Source organism: Quercus lobata, chromosome 10 (assembly GCF_001633185.2).
Source record: "Quercus lobata isolate SW786 chromosome 10, ValleyOak3.0 Primary Assembly, whole genome shotgun sequence".
NCBI classification, from domain to species: domain Eukaryota; kingdom Viridiplantae; phylum Streptophyta; class Magnoliopsida; order Fagales; family Fagaceae; genus Quercus; species Quercus lobata.
In genome coordinates this window covers 24,367,849-24,375,172 of record NC_044913.1, presented here as the reverse complement: position 1 = coordinate 24,375,172, position 7,324 = coordinate 24,367,849, and the positions used below count along the sequence as shown (strand labels likewise).

At 40.0% G+C, this 7,324-nt stretch overlaps 1 pseudogene; it reads right to left on the bottom strand.

Moving 5' to 3' along the window:
* Positions 1-4,253: 4,253 nt before the first annotated feature.
* Positions 4,254-6,825, bottom strand: LOC115965357 (annotated as a pseudogene).
* Between the last annotated feature and the right edge of the window lie 499 nt (positions 6,826-7,324).

The window sequence follows — 7,324 nt, the reverse complement described above, 5'->3', positions numbered from 1 at the left end:
CCATCCCTGCCTGCCCACAAAGAGCCGTCAGCTCCTTCTCCAAGGTTGCCTTGGCCTCTTGCTCCTTTTCCCACTGACGGGTCTCTTCCTTCAACTTCTCATTCAACTCCGTCACCTCCTTGTTGAGAGTACAGAGGGTGTCCTTGTATTGATCCTGTTCGTTGGTCAAGGTTTCATTACGCTTCTTAAGACGGCTAATTACACCCTCCTCAGTGACTCACCTATCTTGAAGATCCTTCATGCACACCAGCGCCTAAAAATGAATTACAAACCGTAAGTTGATGAATAAACATTAAAGTAAAATTTTCCAGGAGAAGAACATACCCTGGAGAGGTCAAAAATATCTGACGTTCCCAGGTCATCTGTCTCCTACACGGCACAAGGATCCAAGTCCGTCCCCCTGATGATTGATTCAACCATCTCGACGACATATCCTTTATGCAGAAGATGACGGGTTCCCTGGGTGACGGGGCCCGACGATGTCATTAAGCCTTTGCTAGCTTCTTGGCTCGGCTCGGGAGGCGACGGCTTCTTGGGGTGCTTCTCCCCAGGGTTGACTGATGCTTTCTTAAAAGGACAGTCATCCTTCCCATCAGTTTTCCTTTTAGGTGCCCCATTCTCGACGACCTTAGGGGCTGACGAGGACACTCCTTCCTTCCTCTTCTCCTTCTTCTCCTCCTTTTTACGCACAGTAGTTGACGCCCTCAACGATGCCCTCATTCTAGCTGCCTCCATTTCTGTAAATGACAAAGGATGGGAGTTAAACACAAATGACAAGGAAACAACAGAAAGAAATAGGTAATAAATGAAGAACTTACGCCGACGAGAGTAACTATTCAGACTATGTGCTGTAGGTGCCGGCTCTGGACTACCACAATAGGCGTGCAGAGTATCAAGAGTGATCAGGTCCCTGCACTTCCGTTCCTCGAATGGAATCTCAAGAAACTGACGTATAAAAGCCTCCTGCTCGTTAGTTATGTGCGGACGAACATTGGCTGAAAAAGAGGAACGATGACGTTAAATACTTAACAAATAAATAGAGAAAGAAGTAAAAGAAAAAAAAATGACAACATTAAACCTGAATCTTTGCAATACTCCAAGTATTATCGCAGCAATGGGGCATTGTAACCCATTCCTTTAGATGACATACCCAATCCATCCCCTGAACAAAGAAATATCTGCCCTTCCAATTCCTATTGGAATCAGGCATATCCGACACAAGCCTAAGCTCTTTCTTTCATGCGGCAAAGTGGTATATCCCTTGGGACGAGATGATGTGCTGAGGTCTATAGCACCAAAAGAACTCGTCCAGCAAAAGCTGATGGTTCCCACCACTAAGACGACCCCATAGGATCTCAGCTCCAATTAATATCCTCCAAGCATTGGGAGCAACCTGGCTGACAAATAATCCAAGAAAATCGGCCAACTGACGGTGCAATGCCGTCAGTGGCAATCTCAGTCCTGCCGCGAACATTGCATCGTACATGCCGACGTCCACGGTCTTCCTCGAGTAGCACTTCTCAAACTTCCCAGGGAGACGAATTGGGATATGGTCAGGAATTTGATAACGGTCCCTTAAATTCTTAAAGATGTTGGCCATCATCTTCGGCTTGAAGTCATTAACAGTCCACATTTTGGGGAAAGTAAATGGATGAGTGTGGCCATCCCCGGGGCTTTCTGAACTTCCTCCTTCAGAGGTTCCCCCGTCAACTTCACCCTCGTCCCCGTCATCCTTTCCCTTCTCCCTCCCTCATCACCCTCGTCTCTCTCTTCTTCCTCACCTTCCCCTCATCATAACTTTCCACTTCGTCGTCAGGAGAATGGGCGAACGTTTCCCTCTCTGACGACTAGGAAAACCCTCCTCGGGCTTATGACCTAACTAGAAGACTTCGTCAAAGCCTGCACCCTCATGGGCTGACGACTATTCACTCGTCACTTCTCTAGACATCTATTCACCTACAAACGATAGAGGTATTCTAAGAACCTAAGTTGGCGGTCTCTCTAAAGAAGTAACGACCAACTAGGAAAACGGAAATAAAAGATAGAATGAAAAGAGGAAAGGACTTACGGGATTAGTAGACAGATCCTTGAAAAGTGACGGGATCAGTAAGATGATGGCAACAAAGGTGACAATATCAGCAAGTTGACAGAAGTGAAGTTGACAAAATGACGAGCTCTCTCTGTTAAGACCAGCAATGATGAAATAGGAGAAATGAGGGGAGGAGGTGGGATATATATAGGACGAAAAATGCACGGGAGACGAAACGACGCTCTTGTTAAAAAACGAGGCCAACTAGCTTGTGCCACATGTACTAGCATTTAATAATGGCTGCTCGAGGAACCATCAATAAATACCCCTTTCTTTTTCCCTGAGAAAATAAAAAATAATAAAAAAGTTGCAAATCAAACTCCATAATCCGTCAGTTAGAGCTGACGGGGCTATGGAGTAGGGGGCAGCTAATAAGGGCATAAACGACAGTTCCACCTCAAAGCCGATGGCTATGCCTTGAGATCAACTACACTTGAATAAGACAACTAGAATGCATAGACGTGATAAGAAGCTGACGGAAGGAAGCTGATGGGGTTAGTAAACCTTTGACGGGTCTACACCAATTTGTATTATCCCAAATTTGTTATTGTGAAATTTGTTTGTCGTCGCTCGTGGATGTAGGCTATTGCCGAACCACGTAATTCTTAGTGTTTTGTGTTTATTTTCTTTTGGATTTATTTTCTTCGTTCCTATTGTTAATTTGGAGATCTTTCACAAGCCTAAAATATTTTCACAATCAATCTTGGTAATTTGAGCTTCCGTTATTTTACAACACTCCTACCTCATAGGTGCAAATGACTCTATTTTTGAAGCACTCAAAAGTTGCAACGTAATTAGTTCCCCAAGGTTGCCCCAATATGGACCATACTCGGTGAAAGCAATACCTTTGGACATTCCAATGACCTTGGAGGCTTTGAATATAGGTTGGCTAGCAAAAACGGTGTCATGGGTCTTTAAAAATAGCTCAACAGCTTGGGAAGATGAGGCCACAATAGTTGGGACATGGCCAAGTCGCAATGGCATTATAGGTTCGTATTTTTGGGCTAAGCTTTGGAGGGCATCGGGCACGGCATAGGAGGCTACCCAACATGTGAAAGTTACTGATAATTAGTAAAGGTCGAGGACCTGGTGGGAGTTTACACTCAATTTTCGGGCGTGATAGGATGTGTATAAATGTCCAAATGGATCGAAGTAGTTGCAGGAAAATGACTACTATTAATGGAGACATTTTGGAAATTGAATTGGTGAGGAAAGTGTAAGGTTGAATTTAATCAACCATTTTGTTGGATTTATTCCGTGCCAAATTTTCTTGTAATTCAGCATTTAGAAACCCTGTATTTAGGTGGGAATCATGTAAGGGTAGTGTTTGAGAGAGTGTGAAGAAAAAGCTCAAGAGTGTGCACTCAGCAGGGCCTCGCAATTGGATCTCGCAACTTGTATATGGATTGTATCGAATGTCTATTGGTGTAAATGAATAATTATCAATGGTTATAGGTGGTGATTAGGGAAAGCCAGCCCAAAATAAACAAAAACTAACTCAACAATTTAAAACTTGGCCTAAAACAAAAGAAAAATTAGTTTTGAGCTAAGCAGGAAAAGTCCAAAATTTTGAAAAATATATTAGTCCAAAACCGTTCAAACCGCACCTTGTTTATTGCACCACACCTATGACCGCAAAATTGAGGTGCGGTGCGGTTATGATTTTGGTCAAATCGCTCTACAAAGTGCGGTGCTAAAAATAACCCAAAACCACATCGAACTACACCACGAACACCCTTAGCTAGGAGTGTAATGAGTGTTTTTTTAATTTTTTTTTTTAATTTTTAAGATATGATTTCCATTCTATTGTTGAAATCATGTCTTGCAATGTAATTGCAAATGTGTTTTGAAGACATAATTTCAGGATCAGTATTGAAGACTTGATTTCAACTTCGAAATCGTTTTGAAGCCACCATGTTCAAAAAGGCGCATGTTACAAATTATTTTAGGAATTTACCTTGTATGTGCGAGCAGAAGTCCCCAGCTTATAACATTCTATTTATAAGAGCACAAAATACATTTGAATCCAAAACAACAAGTTAGAATAATATATTATTCAAGGCAACTTGAGTTGATTTGATGTTCCAGTGTTTTCAGCTCTTCCTAGGGAAGTATGGAACCTTTTCTTTTGGCCTGGAAAATAATTAGACGAAGACTCCAATAATGAGAATAAAAATCTTGGCCTTACATTTAGTGGTCGAGCATAAACTTGAATGCTAGGAGCACACTTCTTCTAATAAGTAAATTTTTTTTTTCGAAGATTATTATATTGCAATTGGATTACATATTTAATTGAGTAGGCGATAAGTTGGCACAGCATACAAGTGCTCGGCTCTCCGCATTGATAGCCCAAACTTCTCAGTCATGTCCAAGTCATTAGGCAACATGCCACTTGGAAGGTCCCAGTGAAAGCAATGCAATAATTGAGCTAGAACATATTTGACAGTTGTAAGACCTAGATGTATTCCAGGGCACCCTCTTCGACCGGACCCAAATGGGATAAGTTGGAAGTCACGTCCCTTGAGGTCTATATTACTATTTATGAATCTTTCAGGATAGAATTCTTCCACATTAGTAGACCACACATAAGGATCTCGTCCAATAGCCCAAAAATTTATTATTATGCGTGATTTCTTGGGGACATAATATCCATTTAATTCAATGTCCTCCATGGATTCATGTGGGACTAGTAATGGTCCAATAGGATGTAGTCTTAAGCTTTCCTTCACTACCATATACAAGTATGTTAAATTTTCCAAATCTGTCTCCTCCACCATCCTATTCATCCCTACTACATGTTCCAGCTCTGCTTGTACTTGCTTTACCACCCGTGGATGCCTCAAGAGTTCAGAAAAGGTCCACTCAATTGTAGCAGCTGAAGTGTCATATGCCCCTGAAATCATGTCTACTGTGATGGCCTTTATTTTTGTTCGATCCAATATGTATGCATGCTCATCATGGGGATTCATGGGTTGGTTCATCAAAGAAAGTAACGTGTCTATAAAGTCCATTTGACGATCTTGTTGACCACTTGGAATGTTTTCATGCTCCTTGATGATATTCTCTAAGACCATATCTAGAGCCCTGCTAGCCTTCTTCATTCGCCGTGTCAATCCCTGATGGCATTTGAATGATAGAAAATCACTAAGTCAATAACAACAGTTCTCAAAACATAAATAATTGAGGAAATATTTTTGTTTGAAAGTGAAAGAGTTTTGTTAGTGTTTCACCAATTTCACTAAAAATAAATCTAACAAATTAATTGATGTGGTAATTATTTGTGGATGGAGCTACATTAGCACCTCATACTAGTTGAAACCACCTCAATTCCTTAATTGAATGCTTGATTCACAAAATAAAAAAACAAACAAACAAACCAAAAAAAAAGGTGTTTAGTTAATTTTTGGAATACTGTTGTGAATTCTATTTTAGTATTATTTATTATATTATATCCATTAAATCTTAGTAATAGTTTCTATTTAAAGGAGGAGATACAAAGTTTGAATCAAAATAGTAGCATGATTTATTAATTTAAAAATTAAATTATGAAGTCAAAACACATGAATGAAATATATGTTAAATTATCCATCTGTTGTTTTCAGATTTCCACAAGGTTTAATGAATCTAATTTGTATGAATTTCTAAATGAAAATTGTTCTTTATAATTAACCCAAATAGAATTTGGCTATGGAAGTGGGCAACAATTAAGAGCTAGCCAATAAAAAAATCGTAAAGTATAAAGATTTGTAAAAAATTAATTCAATGCTTATTTTTTTATGATTTTCATGAGCTTTCCAGTTTGAGATTTGGCTTTTGCTTTGAAGTTTGAAGTACGAACAGCTAAGCGCGACACTTTTGGACCAGCAACACTACTTACAGAGAAAATTCTGAATTTTTAAGGTGGCCGCAGAAATTGACTTGAAATGTAAAGCCTAAAAAGAAAAGTTAGAAGTATTGATTTTTCCTTTTTAGATACTACAAGCAATAAATCAATGGCTGGGATTTCCAAATGGAGGACAAAGTTCAGTAAATAGAAACAAATACAAACCTGTAGATCTAGTGCCCCGAGGTAAGGAACATAATCTGCAAGATTGAAAGCCCCCGCCAAGCGAAAGGTCTCCTCAATAATCGCCTTCAAGTCGAATCTGTCATCTCTACTTCGCAGTTCGCCCAAATATCATTCTACACGAGGTTTCCTTGATAAGATCACAAACTTTTCTACTAAGGTCCACAACCTCGTGCGCCACCGCAGCGTTTTTGAGTGACTGCACCAATGATCCTACCTCCGCCTTCCTCATGGGTGCAAATGACTCAATTTTTGAAGCAGTAAGAAGTTGCAACGTACATATTTTCCTAACGTTGCGCCAATCTGGACCATACTCGGTCAAACCCAAACCCGTGGTACCATAAGTCATGTACTTAGAGAATTGGAGTTTAGGTCTGCCAGCAAAAATGGTATCATGGGTCTTTAAAAATAGCTCTGCGGCTTGGGGTGATGAGACCACAATAGTTGGGACATGACCAAGCCTCAATGACATGATAGGTCCGTGTATTTTTGCTAAGCTTTGGAGGGTAAGGTGTGGGAGGTAACCTAGCATGTGAAGGTTACCGATAATTGGTAAGGCCCAAGGACCTGGTGGGAGTTTACGCTCATTTTTTGGGCGTAATAGGATGTGTATGAATGTCCATACACATCCAAGGAGTAGTAAGAGAATGGTTAATGTTAATGGATACATTGGGACTGTTCGGAATGGGCAAGAGTGTTTGGGGATTATAAGCTCTTTTGAGTTTGGAAAATCCAAACCATGACACGACTTTTGGGGCAGAAAATTTGTTACATGACGTTGCATGAGACATGAAAAGTCATCATTGGCTTCTCAGTTTTGTCAAAATGTCTACAATTCCAATTCTAAGATAACACGTCTCTAGGACGGTATTTCTAACTGAAACTCCCAACCATTTTGGAAATATCTTTCACGATAAAATGTCTCCTAGCAGCCAGTAGACCAAATAATTTATATTTCAACTTAATAGCTAGACTAATACTTTGGTTGGGTAGAAAAAAGGTATGATGAAAATGAGTTAGAGATAACAACTTTGGAAAACTCCAATTAACAACTTTGGACCACACTACTTAAAAGAGAAAATTCTGAATTTTTAAGGTGGCCGCAGCTGAAAATGACTTGAAATGTAAAGCCTAAAAAGAAAAGTCAGAAATATTGATTTTTTCCTTTC